The sequence below is a fragment of the Dasypus novemcinctus genome, chromosome 28 (assembly GCF_030445035.2).
Source record: "Dasypus novemcinctus isolate mDasNov1 chromosome 28, mDasNov1.1.hap2, whole genome shotgun sequence".
Taxonomy (NCBI): domain Eukaryota; kingdom Metazoa; phylum Chordata; class Mammalia; order Cingulata; family Dasypodidae; genus Dasypus; species Dasypus novemcinctus.
Window position 1 is genome coordinate 35281582 of NC_080700.1, and position 20627 is coordinate 35302208.

The 20627-nt window shown below is 42.8% G+C and overlaps 1 protein-coding gene across 2 annotated transcripts in view; it reads left to right on the forward strand.

Annotated features, from left to right (window-relative positions):
• Positions 1-20627, forward strand: part of PLEKHG1 (pleckstrin homology and RhoGEF domain containing G1) — a 251468-nt gene that overhangs the window by 42860 nt on the left and 187981 nt on the right. The window contains exon 1 of one of the 2 annotated variants that reach the window (XM_004454551.5): positions 7599-7726. The exons of the other annotated variant lie outside the window; for it this stretch is intronic. The gene's annotated coding sequence lies outside the window, so the exon portion shown is untranslated. Of the gene's footprint in view, positions 1-7598; positions 7727-20627 lie in introns of those variants that run through there. 2 annotated transcript variants of the gene reach the window in all.

Genomic DNA, 20627 nt, shown 5'->3' on the forward strand with positions numbered 1-20627 from the left:
TTTCCAGCTTTTGTCAATTGTCAGTAATGCCGCTATGAACATCGGTGTGCGGATATCTGTTCATGTCCCTGCCCTCAGTTCTTCTGGGCATGTACTTAGTAAGTGTTACTGTCTCGGGTCCCATGGCAAGTCTAACGTTCAAACTTCCTTAGGAGCTGGAATTAGGCATTCTTTTTTAAAAATTAATTAATTAATTAATTAATTAATTTTTAAATTACATTCAGAAAATATGAGGTCCCCATATACCCCCCACCCCCCTTCCCCCACTTCTCCCCCCATAACAACAACCTCCTCCATCATCATGAGACCATTCATTGCACTTGTGAATACATCACTGAGCACCCGCTGCCACCTCATGGTCAATGGTCCACACCATAGCCCACACTCTCCCACGTTCCCACCCAGTGGGCCATGGGGAGGACATACAATGTCCGGTAATTGTCCCTGCAGCACCACCCAGGACAACTCAAGTCCAAAAACGCCTCCACATCTCATCTCTTCCTCCCACTCCCTACCCCCCAGCAGCCACCTGGCTGCTGGAATTAGGCATTCTTGATATTGCAATGACTGATATTGGCTAACCATGGTCCTTAGGTGTAATATGAGGGCATTTGGGGAACACTGCACTTGTCCTGCATGACATTGCAATGACAGATACAAGCCATTATACCTTTGTCAAAACCTTATAAAATTGTGTGGTACAAAGTATAACCATAATGTAAACTACAGATCATGCTAGCAGCAGTGCTTCAATATGTGTGTCATCATTGTAACAAGTGGACCCACTAATGAGGGATGTTGTTAAGGGGGGGAGGGGGGTGGGGGAGGGGCAGGGCATATGGAATCCCTTATATTTTGATGTAACATTTAATATAATCTAAAGCTTCTTTAAATTTTTTTTTTTAAAAATCAGGCATGCCATCTAGATGAAGAAGTAGTCGTTAAACATGTGAAAGGAGTTTAGAAAACCTTGTCAGGCATAAATTTGCAAATGCCCTGAATTTTGGTCCCTTGCTGTGACATTAGGTCTTCTCTGTGCTCAGTCGCCCTTTGCGGACCCTCTGACTGTTCTCTGGCCCCGGGCGACCCCAGAGGGCCCTTCCAGGAACTGTGTGAAGGAAACTCAGGGGTGCCCCCAGAGGATTGGGGTCCATGGAAAGTAACCTCGGTTTATTTGAAGGGCTTTTTAAAAAGTGTATAAATGGTACAAGATGATTGGGGGGCAGTGAACCTAGAAAGTACATGGGGAAAAAGGCCTCATATTGCCCAAATCCTACCCACCAGAGCCAACCACTTTTTTTGCTTATTATTAGAGGAATTGTGGGTTTATAGAAAACCCAAACATAAAATACTGGGTTCCCATATAGCACCCTATTACTAACATCCTGGGACCAACCGTGTTTATATTTTTGTTTCACATCCTCCAGATGTTTTCTGGCAAGCACATCTTTTTTTTAAGAAGGTAGTGAGGGTTGAACCCGGGACCTTCATACATGTGAGGCAGGTGCTCAACTACAGAACTACATCCTACATCTGTTTCCTTTTTTTACCCTAAGTCTATTTTATTTTTTATTGATTTCTCTCCCCTTCCACCCCCCCCCCCCCCCCCCGTTGTCTGCTCTCTATCCATTTGCTGTGTGTTCTTCCTGTGACCACTTCCATCCTTATCAGTGGCACTGGAATCTGGGTTTCTTTTGGTTGCGTCATCTTGTTGTGTCAGCTCTCGTGTGTGGTGCCATTCCTGGCAGGCTGCACTTTCTTTCGCGCTGGGGCGGCTCTCCTTTCGGGGCGCACTCCTTGCGCGTGGGGCTCACCTATGCGGGGACACCCCTGTGCTGGCACGGCACTCCTTGCGCGCATTAGCACTGCACATGGGCCAGCTCCACACAGGTCAAGGAGGCCCGGGGTTTGAACTGCAGACCTCCCATGTGTAGACAGATGCCCTAACCACTGGGCCAAGTCCACTTCCCCCACATGTCTATTTTAATCTAGGTATCTATTTATATCTATCTATCATCATCTAATCTAATTTCTTTTGTGAAGAATGACATCCAACTCCTACATATTTTTCTGCAGCCTGCTTTTTTGCCATCACTGTAGTCTCAGTATTGGGACCCTCTCGTGCACAAGCTTTGTAGAAAGTGAACTTCATGGGACCTAAGCAGTCATAATAATCTGCAGTTCCTCTTTTGTGATACCAACTTAGGGAAGCAATAAGCTGAGATTACAAGAGAATCCTTTTTCAACTTTTTGTTCTTCTGCAGGAGATGTTGGTGGTAGTATATTGGTGGTTAAAAGAAAAGGGGTAAGGAATTAGAAAAAAACTACCTTGAAGTAATGTGGAAAGCGCGTTTTGCAACCAAAGTGATACGTCACACTAATCACTGGTTTTATTTACTAAAAAGTTTCTGGATGGAAACCAGCTGGCTTGGAAGTTAGAGGGTATCAGAGTCTAAAGTTTGCATGCATTTCCTATGGTTTCATTTGATTTCCCTTTCCTAACTTGATTGATATTTTGCTAATGACTTAATTATTTGTTTAGGCTTGCAAAATATTCTGTGACAACACCTTTTTGCGATTCTTGTTCTCAAAGCTTCGTTTATTTTTGCTAAACTGCAAAACACACCTCACATCTGGGAGCAACCAAGCAACTGATTTTGCTCTCCTTTGAAGCCTCATGAGTCGGTCCAACATTGTGGAACAATTACCATGGGTCATCAGAGATGAGACCTGGCCTCTGCCCCGAGGACACTGCAGCTGGCATCAGGAGGCAGGGTAGCAGCGTCTTCTGGGTGGTGCACTACTCAGCAACTGTTCCTGAAGGAGATTGGTGAGGTTGGCCCCCAAGTCTTGAAGGGTGAGCGCCAGTTAGCCGGGTGAGGATGGATGAAAAGGAGGCTGGGTGGGGTGGATGAGTGGTCAGTGCAGTGATCAGCAGCATCAGGGTGTGCCGGGCAGGGAGCTGGAGGTGCTGCCAGGGTCAGCCGGCAGGTGGGACTTGACCCTGGGTCAATCATTAGCCAGCAGAGCGTCATGGGAGATGTTCTCCTGGCCATCAAAGGTACACATCTGAAGGCTTTTGGCTTAAGCTGCAAATGACAATTCAAGAGGCTTTGGAGACATGCCTCTGGGATTTCCTGGGGTAACAGGAGAGTCGAGGCAAGACTGGAGCCAATGAGAGATGAGGAAGCAGGTGATCACAAACAGGAACGTTTCTAAAAAACCTGGCTGAGAAAGGAAGATGATGAAGTTGGTGGAGAGGGAGGGAAGCAGCAATGGTTCAAAGCAGAAGCTTTTCCCTGGAGAGGCGCCATCAGACCCTACCTGAGAGAAAGCAGCTGGGGGAGAGGGAGCACCTGGATGTCCTGGAGAGAGTGAGGTACAGGAGAGACCGAGGGTGCTGGCGGAGAGGTTGGTCCTCTGGATTCTCACCATCCTCTCCTCCAACCTGGGGGAAGATGGAAAGCCAGAGGCCCATTTGCAAGAGTCTCAGGAGGTTGAGAGGTTTCCATCCTGGTGGCCTCATTTTCTTCAAGAATAGGAGCACACGTATCTCCTGAGAAGGGGTGGGAGAGTTAGAAGAATTGAGGGGCGCAATGAAGGATGGAGCCACTGCTGAGAGGAAGGAGAGAAGGAGCTGGCGCAGGCTTGCCCGCAGGGTCCCTGGCGCACAGTAGGTGTTCAGTTAACAGTCAGTAAATCCAGAATGTTCAGCGACTGTTGAGGAACCTCAAGAACCCACCCAGGTTGGCGACCAGGGGTGCATGGCAGTCCCCGGCCACGTGTGTGGCTTTGCTTTGCCGCTGCTGAGAGGTGTTAGTAAAAAGAGAAAGTTGGAAATCGGTGGGCTTTTCCTGAGCAGATGCCGAGTGCAAGAATGAAAGGGAGCAGAGGACATCGTTGGGTGGGGGGAAGCCAGGCAGGACCCGACCCAGCAGGAGAGCAAGGAGAAACTGAAGGGCTAGAGGGGATAGAGGCTGGCAGAGTTGGCAAGGTGGGACCATCGCTTTTTATCATGTGACCATAATAACCATCTTCCTACGTTAAATGACAGTCTTCATATATGGTCCGTTTTTACATTTTATGAGATGAAACGAGAAGCATCTAAGCTTCCAGTGACGAGAACAAAATCGAGATTCAAATTCAAGGTGGCATTGATGGGAGAATACCACATGGGCTGTCCCTGGGGATATGGGGTGGGGTCCCATCTTGACTCGGTGACATGTGGCAGAAGCCCCCACGTCCCGTACAGTGTCAGACATCTGCCTGTTTCTCTCTCTGGGCTGGAGGGCCCTGCTGAATGCATCCTGATGGCTATGACACATCCTCGTAAGTTCAAATCCCGGTGGGTCCTCCTGGCGCTGGGAGAGATGGGTGGTACCCTGACCACAGAGGGTCTTAGCGTGGTGCAGGAGGGAAGGGCAAGAGATCAAGATGTCTTTTCAAGTAAAACAGTGCAACCGAGTTGGCCACACCAGTGGTAGAGAGTAATAAACACGAGACCAGCTTTGCTTGATATAGGACGGGTTACATGTAGCATATATGGGATGGTATAGTATAGCCCAGGGGAGTGTGGTGGGAGCAGTCCAGGAAAGCCTGATGGATTTGGTGATGTTTCCAACAGTGATTGGAGGAGGAAAGGGTAGGTAGCTCCACAGACACACAGATGTACCACACCCACGCAAGATAGTGAGGTGTTACAGGGAAATCCGGTATTTAAAAAAAAAGTCACACAGTATCCCTCAATGATTTATCCAAGGCTACAGCAGCTTTGATAATTGAACCACATTCAAGGCTAATTTGAAAAAAAGCATAGAGGCCTGAAATGTAGCTTAGCTTTGAGATAAAGCGCTTAAAAAAAAAAAAAAAGAATAAAGTGAATAAAAACAAACATTTAAAATATATTAACTGAAAGAATGATGCCATTTCCCCATCCCAGATCAAATGGTTTAAATTCAGACATATGGAAAAATATAACTTCCAGTTCTAGACTTGAAGCCTACTTCTGGGAGGAAACCCATTCAAGTCACACAGTAATGAAACAATTGGACAATGCATCTATATTTTCTAGAGAATACAGTGAGTGCTTGGAAGTACATCATTTCCCTGCATCTTCACCTGAGAGTTGCAAGGCTGGGGATTTCAGGGAGTGGGCGGGTAGAAATTTATAGGATTTCTCCTTCGAAAGAAGAGCAAGGAGAATTTTTTTGAATGCAGAAACCTAAAACAATCCAAGTTTTAAAGGAATTGAGGGTTTTCTCCCCTGGATAAATAATTAGTTCTCCATCTTATCTAATTTGATTATTCACTGGAACTGTCACTGAGGGGCCATGGGCAGATACGGATCCTCACCCCAAAAAGCTTACAATGGAAGACTTTGAATTCACGCAAATGTTTCACATTATTTCATTAAGCTTCCTCCAGTCCATTTCAATTAGTTTCCTGGAGAGCAAGTGAATTGCAGCTCTCACTCCTTTTGAAAGAATTTTTTTGGAGTTGTGGAATCTTAGGTACTACAAATTTAGCTTTTAATAATGACATTGGAATGGTTTTTTTTTTTTAATGCCCTGAAACACTTGAATGAGAACTTTAGTCATCTTGTAATTGATATAAAAATTATAAAAGCCATGGATGTACATGTTAGAGGACTTTAGACCGTCATTTTTTGTTTTGAGATTTGTGGATCAACTGTGCAGGGTTTTTAGTTCAAAGGAATTGGGAAACAAGTCTCTGTTTTGGTCTGATCTTGTCCTCTTGCACGCCTCTAATCACAGCTGTCTTTACTTGTAGGACATTGGTCTACCGGTTTTCTTTTTAATTCCTTTCCTAGGCTCAAATACGTTCATCATCATAGAACTCATTCCCGGTACGCCGTAAATGTGATTTTTTTTCTCTTTTCTCTGTTACTACACTCTGAACTTTTAAGATACACAATGGATTTAACAGTTTGACAAGGAGTATAAATAAACACAATCACATTAAATGTTAGGCTTAAAATGAGCTATATCGGGAACTCAGGAATATGTTTGAAATGTTAAGTGCACCTTAGAGTAAGGAAACCTGAGCCATGTGAGTGCTCTGGCAGCCACCCAGGATGTCCCTACCTGTCTTAAGTCTCTTCTTGTCATGCAGGGGACAATCCTGATCATAGCTTCTGATTTCCAGGCTGGCAGTGACTGAAGGAAGGCTGGAGTATGGGCGTTTTCTGTTTTGAATTTAAAATGTGTTTTCTCTCACATCTTCTGGGTGTTAACAGAGGGCCTTCTTGAGTTGAAGGGAAGGAAGTGATGGTCTTTACGATCGGGTTATCATTCGTAGATAAGGCAATGCCTTCCTGTGCAAATAATTGTGGAGTCAGCACACTTAGGATTTTGGTTCTCTTTGAAGACCTAAAAGAAAAAAAAATTATCTGTAGATAGGAATTCCTCTTCAGGGTCTTTAGACAAATCAAAAAGTGTTAGTGTTCATGAAAAGAACCCCTGTTTTGAGTTTATATGTATATATGCGCAGCCATTTCTGCATAAAATGGCTGGCTCATGCTCTGTCATTCATGGCTTTTTATAACAAATTGGTGAAACTCTCGCTTATACAGCTGCCCTCACAGAGAGGGAGCGCTATCTGAGTTTTTTTGGGCTCCCTGAGCTTTTCTTCTTTGTCCTTTCCTGTAGTTCTCCAGGAGAGAGTCTAGGCACGTCCCTGGCCAAGGGCACAGCCTCCTCTGTCCTTGGTTTGGTTTAGAACCTTGCTTTCAAATAAGCTTAGATAAAAATTCCGTGGCTAAGCATTTCTGTCAGCTCCACATGGGCGGGGCCCTAGGTGTCTCTCATTTTGAGATATTCTCTCTGTTCGGAGTTAGATGCTTTGAGAATAGGAATTGATTTCGTCTACTAGAAGCACAAGGATCGTTTTACCATCTGAAGGTTTGGGGAGGGACTGGAAGGAAATGTACCCCCCACGCCCCAGTGAGATCAGGCCAACAGTTGCCGTGTAGCGCTGGTTGTCATCAGCTTCTGTCTTTCAAGCATCTGTTGAGCCCCGGCTCTGAAAGGTGAGGATGTCAGCATCCTCCAGGCAGCAAATCAGTCCCAGGTTAGCCAGAATGTTCCCACTTTGGGCGCTGAAAGTCTCGCATCCCTGGAGCCGCCTCTGTCTCAGGTGGGTGGTCACCCCAGCTATGAGCTCCCCATCTGTTAGGCTGTGATTCTTACAGCGTCACTGCTTGATGCTTTTGTCATACTTACTGTTACAGTGTAACTGTGACTATCTTTTTGTTTCTTCTATGAGCTGTTTCTAAAATTGAAAGCCAGTGTGCAAATATTATCTCCCATGGAGTGTTGTGTAAAACTGGCTTCCCTGTTTGTTACTGTAAATGTTACACCTGTTAAATGTTGCAGTTGTTAGATGTTGCAGTTGTTCTCTGTTATTGTAAATGATGTTGCAGTTCAGGTAGCAAACAGCTGATTAGGAGTTTCCCAATAAATGCGATGGGAAAACTAGGGCTGAGGCTCTCAGTTTCCAGAAGCTGTGAGTCCCCTGATCCCAGGTTTCTCTCCCCTCTTGTGTCTCTACCTTTATTTCTGCATTGCCTTCCCTTCAAGGCAACCTATTGTGAGCTGAATGCAGCAATGGAGCCAAGTAATAGAGATTGATAGATGAAGAATTCTGGCCCTGTGTCGCTGAATTTTGCTCCTTGAAGATTTTCCCAATGGCCTTCTCTACGTTTGAGGTATACTATTGTTTTGTTTTGTATTCCATGTTGTCCTTGTCCTTAGATTTCTTTTTTCCTTTAGTAGACTATTCCCTGTGAATAGCTTTTTCATATAATATGTGTGGATATAAGCTCTGCTAGTGCGTGCTTGAAAAAGTCTGATTTTGTGCTCGCAGTTGATGGATTATTTCACTCTAGATCCACAATTATTCTTTCTCACCTTTCAAGGCATCACTGCTCTGATATCTACAATCCTGGGTAAGCCACTGTGTGTGTGTGTTTCTCTCGCTCTCTGTCTACTCTTTGAAACTTTCAGGATTGTTTATTTTATGCTTAGTTGTGAAATTTCGCCAATGACCTTGTTTTTATTAATCCTTTTTGGGCTTTATGATCTGGTCTCACCTCTCTCTAACTCATATATCTTCTCCCCACCTAAAACCCCAGTAGATGGGTTTTCAGATTCCTCTTGAAATCAATTCTTTGTGTTTTTCATGTTTTTCTTCTCTTCATCTTTTTACCACATGTTCTAGAGATTTTCTTAGCTTAAACTTTTGCAGCTCACTGGATGAATCTCTAGTGATACAAATTATTTAGTCTGTTGTTTATTTCTGTTTTGGAAGTTGCTTGTTTATGAATGTGAGAACTTTCGCCTTCTTGATCTTTCTATGAGAGGAATATGAGTATCTATGGATATCATTCTGGCCCTGAAGAAGATATCATTCTTGATAGAGGAGCTTCTTAGAACTGATTAGATGTTTTCTCTTCCAGCATCAAGTGCTTCTTAAATTTACTGATTTTTGCATGGAATATATTGCTGTTTGCCACCAAATCCCCAGGTCTGGCTAAATTAGCTGTCTTATGGTTCCTTGAAACAATGTCAGATTTTCTACCTTCCTGGGTTCTCTCACTGTTTTTTGAGTGTCTTTCCTTCTATCTCCCAACCCTTCCCTAAAGACTGTTCTGGTTGCCCCCAGTTTACACAGAAGGTTCCGGGATCCCCTCATCTAGATGCAGGCTCCCCTTTCTTTTAAATTTCATTGAGCCTTGAACAACCCTTTCTTGTCATTGTCTCTCCCTGAGGGTCACCACAGCTTGAGTCGGATTCCTAAAATGAAGGCAAATAAAGGATGTCAAGGGAATAAGAGAATTCCTGGGGGGGGGGAGAGGATGGAAAGTTCTGGTAAGTAGGGTAGAGGCTCCCCACTCAGGGGTCTTTGTGTAAAGATGGTCACTCGGTGGTTGGAGCGTACATTTCTACCTCTTATCTAGGAACTTGACTGAAACATAATATTTCACATTACTTCATTTCCTAAAATTCTTCGAAGTAAGATTCAGAATTTCTCTATTTTCCTATTAGAATTTCTCTTTACATAGCAAGGAACAGCATTATATATACACACACACTTTCCTTAAATTTCTTTGTGGTTTGGCTTCAGTAGATGAGTACTTCTAGCTTTTGAAATGTTTGGACTTATGTTTATAGAGAGAACCACATGTGCAAACATCACTGAGTACCGTTTTTTTTAATGAGGAATGGAGTAATGATCCTGTTATTTCTTCTTCATTTCCTCTGGAAAGCCCATTTCTTTTGGGAAGGCTTCAGCTTATATTTTACGTATGTTGTAGTCACCTTGAAACATCAAAGGAATTCACTTTAATATATTTCATCTCAGCCACAAAATTCTCCCAGTTGCTCCTGAGAACTGCTTGGGCCAAATCTACACATGTACTATTTTTAAATTGGATTCTCTGTCTTAAAATAGCAAGTGGCAATACATACATCAGTAGAGAGAGGGTTTAGAGGGTTAGAAGAACCCCCATTTTAGTTATGTTTTAATGGAGAAAATCCTATCTTTCTCTACTTCTTTTTTTCTTTTGGAAATTTTGCAGTTAGTACTTCAGCGAGGCATTGAGTCCGGTCTTAGAGGTGGACCAGAACCAGAGGACAGGGCTTCCTGGGCTGAGGAGTCTGGAGTCATCCAAGGAGCAGCAGAGGATTTTCTGGAGATTCGAAGCCAAGCCCTGTGATTGCCTTGTCGTAAGACGGCAGGACAGGAGTGGAGGCAGGAATCCCTGCCAGAGAGACGGGCAGTGACCATGGTTCCTGCCCAATGCTAGGGTTTTTTGGGTTTTTTTTTCTTTATTATTATTTTTAATATTATATTAAAAAAAATACGAGGTCCCCATATACCCCCACTCCCCTCACCCCACTCCTCCCATAACAACAACCTCCTCCACCATCATGGGACATCCATCGCACTTGGTGAATACATCTCTGAGCACCGCTGCACCTCGTGGTCAATGGTCCACATTATAGTTTACACTGTCCCCCGTGCGAGAGTTTTATTCCATATTCATTCTTTTGCCATTGGAGTTGTTTTTCCTGTCACTTGATAAAGGCTTAGCCCTTTTAAAAAGAGCCAGAAGGGGCCTTAGAGGTTCGTACCCAACCCCATCACTTTCTAAACGGTAAAAGCTAAGGCCTAAAGGAGGGAAGTGGCTGCTCCAAGCCGGGGAGCTCCTTGGGACCACAGTCTGGGCTTAGACTTGAACTTTCTATTCCAAAGCCAGAGCTTCTGGTGCAGGGCTGCCATCTGCTCCCACCTGCTCTCTGCTAAGCACACGCCCAGGTCAACGTAGATCCATCGCTCGGTGGCTGGTGACGTAAGTCAAAAGAGGGTGTGCCTTTTAAGGGATGTATCCAAACCTTAAAAATAGGGGACCCCTTCATATCTGCTAGAATGGGTATTACAAAAACAAAGCAAAACAACAACCCAGAAGATAACAATTGTTGGCGAGGATGTGGAGAAATTGGAACCCTTGTACATTGTTGGTGGGAATATAAAATAGTGCAGCCGCTGTGAAAATCGGTTTAGCAGTTCTTTAACAGTTAAATGTAGAATTACTATAGGACCCAGTAGTTCTACTCTTAGGTATAGACTCCAAAGAATTGAAAACAGGGACTCAAACAGATACTTCTACACCAATGTTTGTAGCAAGCATTATTCACAATAGCCAGAAGGTGGAAACACCCATGTGTCCATCAGCAGATGAATGGCTCACCAAAATGTAGTATTATAGCCATACGATGACAGGTCATTCAGCTGTAAAAAGAAGCAGAGTTCTGATGCATGCTACAACTCGGATGAACCTTGAAGACATCGAGGACATGTTGACTGAAGGAAGCCAGACACAAAAGGATGAAGATTGTATGATTTCACCTACATGCTCTATCTAGAAAACACAACTTTGTAGCTACATAGAGTAGATTAGAGTTTACCAGAGATGGAGAAAGGGCGTTATTGCTCAATGGGTACAGAGTTTCTGTTTGGGTTTGATGGTAAAGTTTTGGTAATGGAAGGTGGTGATAATAGCACAACATTGTGACTGTAAGTAGTGCCACTGAATTGTACACTTAAAATTATTAAAATAGCAAATTTTATTCTATCTGTATATGTACGGATACCCATAAAAAGAGAAAAATAGGGGATATGGGTATGACAGTGACAGACTGATTACTCAAACCAACTTTTTTTTTAAAGACTTATTTTTTATTTATTTCTCTCCCCTTCCTCCCCTCTCCCAGTTGTCTGCTCCTTGTGTCCATTCACTGTGTGTTCTTCTGTTGTCTGCTTGTATTCCTGTCAGTGGCACTAGGAATCTGTGTCTCTTTTTGTTGCATCATCTTGCTGTGTCAGCTCTCCGTGTGTGCGGCGCCATTCCTGGGCAGGCTGCACTTTTTTCACGCTGGGCGGCTCTCCTTACAGGGCACTCTCCTCGCGTGTGGGGCTCCCCTACGCGGGGGACACCTCTGCATGGCAGGCACTCCTTGCGCGCATCAGCACTGCGTGTGGGCCAGCTCATCACATGGGTCAGGAGGCCCTGGGTTTGAACCCTGGACCTCCCATATGGTAGGTGGACGCCCTCTCCTTTGAGCCAAATCCGTTTCCCCTGACTTGTTTTTAATTCCATTCTTCCCAAGTGTACGTTCCTGCCCATCATACTCAGATGATGATCTTGACTCTTGCTTTGCAGGGAAAATAGAACTCACCCAAGAACACACCAGGCCATTGCCTGCCATCCTTTCTCCTAACAACCATCAGTTGTCCCCCCCATAACCATATTTTCAACACTTTCTTCTCCAGGGATCTGTCCCGTCGACATTTATATGTGATCTCCATACGCGCATATGAAACTCCACTTAGAATGCATAGCCTGGTCTGCTTAGAAGTCATACCCAGCTTTTTGCATTCTCCATGTCTTGTTTATAAATACATCGTGTCTTTCTCATCACCAGGCACCATCTTCGCTTTAGCCCTCACAATCCCACTGCTCCCCCTGAAGTCATCAACCGCTCCCTGCCACTAACCCGGTGAGCATGTCCCCATGTGGCCGTGCAGCATCACCTGCGGGCGTCCGCTGCGGGCTGGGCACACGTGAGGAGCAGGTGCTCCTGGGCTAACGGGGAAGCGGGGGTTAAACAGACATCGGTAGCTGTGCAACGCTGAGCCTGGCAAGTGCGGGTCTGACTGTGATTTGAGGGCATGTGTACCGTAGTCCAGCTTCCTCTCCACGGTGAAACTCGAGGGGGAGCGAGCTCTCCAGCACGTCCCTGTTCTGCCTCCGAATCCTGCCCGCCCCCCACCCCAGCTTAGCTGGGACACCTCCCTTCCCACCGCCTCCTCTTCATAGGCTCATTTACCTTTGATCTGCCCAAGTGTCATCGCGAAACGAGGGCGTACCAGAGTCAGAAGAAATACTCAGCTACTCACGAGGTTCAATACTAAAAATCACCTATGTTTATTCTAAATAAAGTTTACTCCAAAAATAAACCACATTTAATGTGGTCTAAAATTGCAAGATAGATTGAAGAAGATCCGAATGGGCTTCTGTGAAGGAAACAGAACATTTTCAGAAAGGATTATCTATTGAAGTTCAGACTGCCCGAAATGTTGTTGAAACGGCAGTCATCATACATTTTGAACCTGTTTTAAACCAGCCAAGTAACAGTGCAAACCAAACGGTAGATTTAGGGCTAGCAAGTTCTAAAACAAGAAAGAGTTTTCTCAAATTGAAACTATTGAAACAGATTGGAAATGGCAAGGCTTCTTGGCGCACGCCAGTGATCGCCCTCCTATTTTCTTCATGGGCTACATAATTCAATTTTAGCGTTTCCCCGCTTTTTATAAGTGAAAACAGGCTCCATTAGCCAAACCAAAGATTTCCAGGAAGTACTAGTTGCTATCGTTCTGAGGACTGTGTAGACGAATAAATCACTATTTGGTAGTACCTATAAATTGTTTTATTGGAAATGTGCCCTCTGTATTCATGGTTTTATTACTTTTTTTCCTGAACCTGAAAGCTCATTGAAATATCCTCAAGATGGATGTTAAGTAAAACTCTGTGATATATTTGATAGTTTTTTTTTTTTTAAAGGAAACTGATATGTTAAAACCTGTTTTCCTTTACTGATGTGGGAAGGTAAAAAAAAGACCTTCCGTGAAAGGAAATGATTACCTTTCCAAATATAATATTTTAAAGTGATGTAGCAGTTTTTTCCATAGGTTGTTTCAATAGAACTAGTGTTCTTACAGGAGGTTGACATTAAAAAAAGGTCAGTTATGTCACCTTTAAGGAAATAGGTAACCACTGAATTCAGATTTCCACAGCTGTCTCCCCAAATATTAATGTTCATTAAATAACCACCACAAATAAACATGATATCTTCTGCTTACCTTTACCAAAATCTTAATTAAGTGACAGTCTTAACTTTTTAAAACCCCAGGCATCTGGATTCTGTTCACTTTAGGGTATTTCACTGTTAATAGCATTAGTTTTTGCTGTTTGCTAACACATTCCAGATTTCTTAACATCATTAATTTAGGTTAGAAGAAACTTTGGAACTGTAATGTATAATACTGTAATCTATAAAAGCTATTGCTTGGGAAGCGGATGTAGCTCAAACCTGTTTCCCATGTATGAGGTCGCAGGTTCAATCCCTGGTACCTCCGGAAAACAAACAAAATGAAAAAACCAACTCATGTTGGAAAGTGGATGTAGCTCGGCGGTTGAGCACCTGCTTGCCATGTATAAAGGTCCTGGGTTCAATTACTGGTACCTCCTAAAAAAAAAAAAAAAAGCTATTGCTTATAAAATTTTTCTGCATCAGTTTCTCTAGCATTCCTCATTTTATTATGTGTAGAATCTTTATTATGTGTAGAATTCTACACATTTATTTTGTGTAGAATCAAGCCCTACTAACTTTCATAATCATCTTCCTTCTGCTTATAGTTATGTCTGGACTCGAGGATCCTTGGAAAGTCTTGCCTTACCCACGATATTCCTCCACAAAGCCCCCATTTTAATATTAGAGACGTGCTGTTTTTATTTTATGCCTCCCCACGCCCCCTGTAAAACGGCAGCTACCTGTGGGCATTGTCCGTCACCCTGGCTGGAGGTCTGAAGGTGGAGGGCTGTGCCTGTCCATCCCTCCCTGGCTCTCAGTTCCGACCGTTGTCATTGCTCCAAGGCTGGACGCAGTCGCGGCATTTGAGAGCGGCTCAGCGTGCGTGGGTGCTAGGGCAGTGAAGGAGGGCGAGGGCCAGCGACGCGGCCTGAGCACCGGACGCCGAGCTGCCGTCCAGTCTGTTTACTGGTCGGTGTCCCTTCCGAGCACAGGGTCCAGGACAGAAGCTGGCGTTGTTTTTTGTAAGCCTCGTGCCGGTAACAGCCTCGTGATGGCGGCTACACTCGAGAAGGTCATCCGGTCAACAGATGGCCACGATGTCACCTCCGACATGGGCAGATGGAGGGGAAGGCGTTGGGATCCCCCTTTCTATTCAGCCAGTCTTCCTCCTTCCCTCCCTCTTCAAAGGCCCTCTTTACTGTAATTATTAAAAGGGGGGAGAGCACACAGACAAGTATCAGTAATGAGAGCACCTACCAGAACTCTTTTTTTTCTTCCAAATAAGATTTTTAAAAAAATTTCTCTCCCCTTCCCCACCCCAGTTGTCTGCTCTCTGTGCCATTCACTGTGTGTTCTTCTGTGTCCGTTTGCATTCTTATCAGTGGCACCAGGAATCTGTGTCTCTCTTTTGTTGCATCATCTTGCTGTGTCAGCTCTCCGTGTGTGCGGCACCATTCCTGGGCAGGCTGCACTTTTTTCACGCTGGGCGGCTCTCCTTACAGGGCACACTCCTCGCGTGTGGGGCTCCCCTACACGGGGGACACCTCTGCATGGCAGGCACTCCTTGCGCGCATCAGCACTGCGTGTGGGCCAGCTCATCACATGGGTCAGGAGGCCCTGGGTTTGAACCCTGGACCTCCCATGTGGTAGGCGGACGCCCTATCCGTTGAGCCAAATCCGCTTCCCCAGAACTCTTAATCTCTGCTTAAATATTAGAGTTAACTCTCCTTTGTCAAATAATTCTGTCAACCGCTAATCTCTTTAACAAAACAGGAAATGGCTGAATCTAAGATCTGGACGTGAGAATCTAGTGCCCCGAGTTTGGGTAGCCTGCTTTTGAGTCCTCTTTTTAAAAACTCATAGCCCACGTCTCATGAAATATAGTCCAGATTTGGAAAGCCTCCGCTCTCGGCATAATACGTCTTAAAAATGCATGAGGGTCCGTCGGTCGTGCCTGTACTGGTGTGTGATCATATGGAGCCCAGGAATTGATAAGAAGAACCTGCGCTCATCTTAAAAGCGCACCTCGTTTCATACATTTGATTCCTGTGTGGCTGCAGTGCCCGATGGCCAGCAGACCTGCCGTGTAACATCGGATCAAGGGGTGGACCCCTTTGGCAGACTCTCCCTAACACATCTGTAAAAGCAACACTGCAAACAATTCGATTTATTAGAAACTGCTTTATGTCTGTAGTTCTTGCAAGAAGACATCCATTCATAACATGAGGTGCACAGCGTAGCCCCCGAATGGGGCCCAGAGCCAAGTGATGGGATGAGTAGGATCTTTATTGGGTAATAGGAAGGTTTGTACCCTTCTTCCTAGACTAGTTCTATGGTTTTCTGTTCTTTGGGGGGGTTTTTTGTTTTCATGTTTTAATAATTGAGACCCACTGAGATTCTTTTAAAAGAAGAAATGGCTCATTAGAGAAATCAAATTGGAAATTGAAATCCACTCAGGTTGGCAAGAAAAGCTATACAGTGTCTGTCTTTAGAGGTCTATATACAAATAGAAATGTGTGTCTGTATATAATAGATAATTAAGTATTTGTAGAATGAATAAACAAACATTAATTCAGAGGCTTTTAAATAATCGCCTCCATGACTGAAAATTGTTAGTCTGTGTGATTTTTTTGACATTCCTCTTCCAAAATGTTAGATATTTTGATTCTCTTCCCCTCATCCCACCTTGGGCAACTAGTTTCTATTGTGAATCTGTAGCTGGTAAGTCTTCCTTCTTGTATCTAAACAGTTATGTGATATAGAGCATCCTAGAACCAAAATTTGTTTCTATGGAAAGACCAATAAAATCCCTTCCTATTTTTGCCACTTTTCATGTGCATTTCCAAATATAGAAATTTTAAACTTAATAGACTTTCTTGAAGAGTAACTCTTTGTTTCTTTTATGAAAGCCATGTGTTTTACTTGAGAAAGGAAGAAATTTTGTGCTTATGAACAAATCTTTGGGGCTCCTATCTACGCGGTAATTGACATTTTAGGAAAAATGTGTACCCTTTGCATCTTTGCATAGTCATTATCGTAAGTGGAAGTGCTACTGTGATCATCAGGCATATTTTTAGACCATTCCTTGTGTAAGTCCCACCTAATTCAGACCATTGAAAAGCTGCTTTTGCCTGTCATGGATACTGTCCTCTAAGGCTAAGGGACTTCTTGTTTTGTCCTACATGTAAGGAGCAAAGTTGGTTCCTTTTGTGAGTAATTTTGGTTGACATTCATTCTGGAGTAACTAGAATTGATGGCTTCATTATTGTCGGGACACATAATTTTTTGTCTCTTCAGCGAGACTAATTTAGACTGTTCTCTAAAATTGAAGCTTATTTTAGACCCTGCCGTTAAAAGGACATGGCGATTTATTGGTCTATTCTCTCTTTTTCATAAAACCAATGCCGAAATTTTATTTATGTTTATACTCAAACTCACATCATCTTGCATATACCCCAGCCTGTAAGATTAACATTGTTCTTTGGCTAAAAGCAGTAAGTTGTGCTCTATTTTGCTGATTGAGTGACGTGCAATCAGCGTTTTCTTTTCATAAATATAGTGCCAGTGGCTGTTGACAACATTCCCCCAACCTTCGAAAGTTATTTTTGTTTTGTTATTTTTAACATAAAATTCTAAATGCCCCAAGTACTGTATGTTAGTGGGTTTTGCACTTGAGGCCGGATACTGAAATATTCTTAATGTGTTTTTTCTTTCCCTAAAACGCATATCTTGAATTTATAGAGCCTCATCTGAGGTTCTCAAATGTTCACCCATAAATAAGCATCACTGATGGTAAAAGCCCTCTTGCTGGTCTCAGATTCCTATAATGGAAGTTCACAGAACAAAAATATAAATTGACTGGTCTACTGCATATCGAATTTTTTGACTAGATGGTGCTTTGCTTTGCTTTTTTTTCTTTTTTTAAGTATGTTTGTAATTCTCATCATTTCTCATGAGGAAAACATTGTCTAAAGAGTTCTTTCAGGAGAAATGAGTTTATATGGCTACGAGTCTCTAAAAAAAGAGTCTGGAGGCTGTCAGAAGGATTGCCCTTATGCACAACTGAGCAGAGTCTGAGAGACAGATAAAGCAGATACAACCCCCAGATATTGGTTCCTTTGAGGGCTAAAGAGACCCATGGGAGTTATGGTCATGGCAGATGGGGTTAACTACCAGGTCAGATGGCCCCTCTTTGGAACTGGTGTTTATGTGTGATGAATCTGGACTCAGATGGGATCTCTCTTCATAAGACTTTCATGCTAATGTGCTGGAGGTGCAGTTAATGTTGGGGTTTAAGATATATTTAGGTGATTTGAATCTCTGGACTGACAATGTGATAGCCAGGCCCTACAATCTGATTTATTGGACTCACCACACTCAGCTAAGATGGAGTTGAAGAAGGACAACCACCACACCATGGAGCCTAGAGTGCTTACAACTGAAAGTGGGAGGATTGCATCCAGTATCCATGAGGAATCTGAGCCTCCTCTTGACATAGAGGTGCAATGGACACAACCAATCCAATGTCCACATAGAAAAGGTGGCATTGGATTGGGAAAAGTGGACATGGTGGCTGATGGGTATGGATGGGGAAAGGCAGGAAGAGATGAGAAGTGGAGGCGTCTTTGGGACATGTAGCTGCCCTGGATGGTGCTTCAGGGGCAATCACCGGACATTGTAAATCCTCACAGGGCCCACTGGATGGAATGGGGGAGAGTATGGGCCATGATGTGGACCATTGACCATGAGGTGCAGAGGTGCCCGAAGATGTACTTACCAAATGCAATGGATGTGTCATGATGATGGGAATGAGTGTTGCTGGGGGGGGGGGGAGAGGTAGAGTGGGGGTGGTGGGGTTGAATGGGACCTCATATATATATATTTTTAATGTAATATTATTACAAAGTCAATTAAAAAAAAAGAGTTCTTTCAATGTCTTCTATACAGATCTCTTACTGTAAGCATACTTTTTTTGAATATGATATATTTCCCATCTGTATCCTTTTACATTTATTTGAGCCACTAGACAAAAGCCATTGCTTTTGACTACATTTGCATTTCAAATCACCTTGTGACATCTTTACTATTTATTTCCAATTTTTTAAAAAGATTTTCTCTTGAGGTTCCTATTCAAACTTGTTGCCTGCAGACAGTGGTAATTGGCTCTGTTCCTTTCCTTTCCCTATTGCATAGTAAGCATCTTTTAGTTTGTTCCTGACTTTTAATAGAGATGCTCTCTGTTGGTTGTAGATCTTTCAAAAAATCATTGTGAAATATCCTTCTATTCTTCGGTTATGCAGATTATCAGATACAGGTGCTGAGTTTATTACATGCTGTTTGACATCTTAAAGGTGTTGCTCTCTTGTGACCTATCGATATGGCCTAACAGAGCTAGTTAAATAATATTTTTAGAATAGCCCATATAAATATGGATGCATCATTATTTTAATATGCCAGCAATTGTGTTTTCCAATCATGCCGTTTAGGACCTTGCATCTTACCAAAGAAAACAATCCTTTTACTTTTTTCTCTCTACGCTGTGCCTTAAGCAAACTGGGAAGCATCACTTTTTCTTTCTCCTGGAAAACTTTTTTATATAGCTTTTTAATTCTCTAACCCTTGGAGAAACCATACTCATTGGTTTTTCAGTTTTTCTATTTTTGGTTCCATTTTCATGATTCAATATCACAGGGATATTTTTATATATATTCAATTTTCCCATCTTTTCCATGCCTGTGTATATTTCTCTAATCTAGTTTTGTGTTGGATTTTAAGACTAGATTTTCCAGAAATCACAGTATGGGGTATTATGCAAAGGGCCACCCACTGCCTTTTAAATTTCTAAATTAGACATTCTTGCTCTTATTTTTATTTCTGCCTTTCCTATATTATATGCCTTACTGTTTTTTTTTAACTTACCAAGTTTACATATTTATTTCATTTCTTCTTTCCAATTAAAAAAAAAAAGAAACTGCATTTGTTGACTCGCCACATACAAGATGAAATTAGCTCACTTTTACTATCTGTCTCCTATTTCTTCATTTTTGATGACATGACTTAGGACTTTAGTTTTAGGTAGAACTGGATATTGTATTAAAGTTTTTTATTACATTTTTTTTCCAAATTTTTGAAAACTTTTATTTGGACTCTTTAAATAACTGACATACTTTTTCCTTATTTACCTTTGATTGTTTACTTTTTCACTCTTAAATTTTTATTTTGATTCATCCCTCTGTCAACTGGAATATTTTTGAATAACTTTTTTTCATGAAGTCTCCCAGGTGATAAATTTCCTAGGATATTTTTTCCCTTTAAAAGTCTGCAGTTGTTGAAATTTTTAGTTGATATCTAAACCTTGTGCCATTGTTTTGTTTCCTCTTTCAACACTAAATGTCCCCTTCTGAAGCTGATCAGTTTGGGGGATAAAGAAGGAAAGTTCATTTGGGGGAGCTTTTTATTTTAATGAAGAGAAAATAGTAGATATTTACAGAATTCTTTTTCCTGAAAATCCAAAAACTTCGGTTTTGCTGCACATTTCTAGGTATTTGTCATTCATTAATTTTTCTTTATTTGAGGATCTTTTTACTATTAAAAAATATATACATATATTAGAAAAACTGTGAGTTACAAAACAATCATGCATACCATACAAGGCTCCCATACATCTTCCCACCACCAACACTGTGCATTGTTGTGGAACATTTTTTACCAATGATGAAAAAACATCAAGTATTACTGCTAACTATAGTCCATAGCTTACATTTGGTATGTTTTCCCCAAACCACCCTATTTTTTTTTTTTTTTTTTTTTAAAGATTTATTTATTTATTTAATTTCCCCCCCTCCCCTGGTTGTCTGTTCTTGGTGTCTATTTGCTGCATCTTGTTTCTTTGTCCACTTCTGTTGTCGTCAGCGGCACGGGAAGTGTGGGCGGCGCCATTCCTGGGCAGGCTGCTCTTTCTTTTCACACTGGGCGGCTTTCCTCACGGGCACACTCCTTGCGCGTGGGGCTCCCCCACGCGGGGGACACCCTTGCGTGGCACGGCACTCCTTGCGCGCATCAGCACTGCACATGGCCAGCTCCACACGGGTCAAGGAGGCCCGGGGTTTGAACCGCGGACCTCCCATATGGCAGACGGACGCCCTAACCACTGGGCCAAAGTCCGTTTCCCAAACCACCCTATTTTTAACGCTCTGTATTGGTATTGTATATTTGGTACAGTTCATGAGGGAA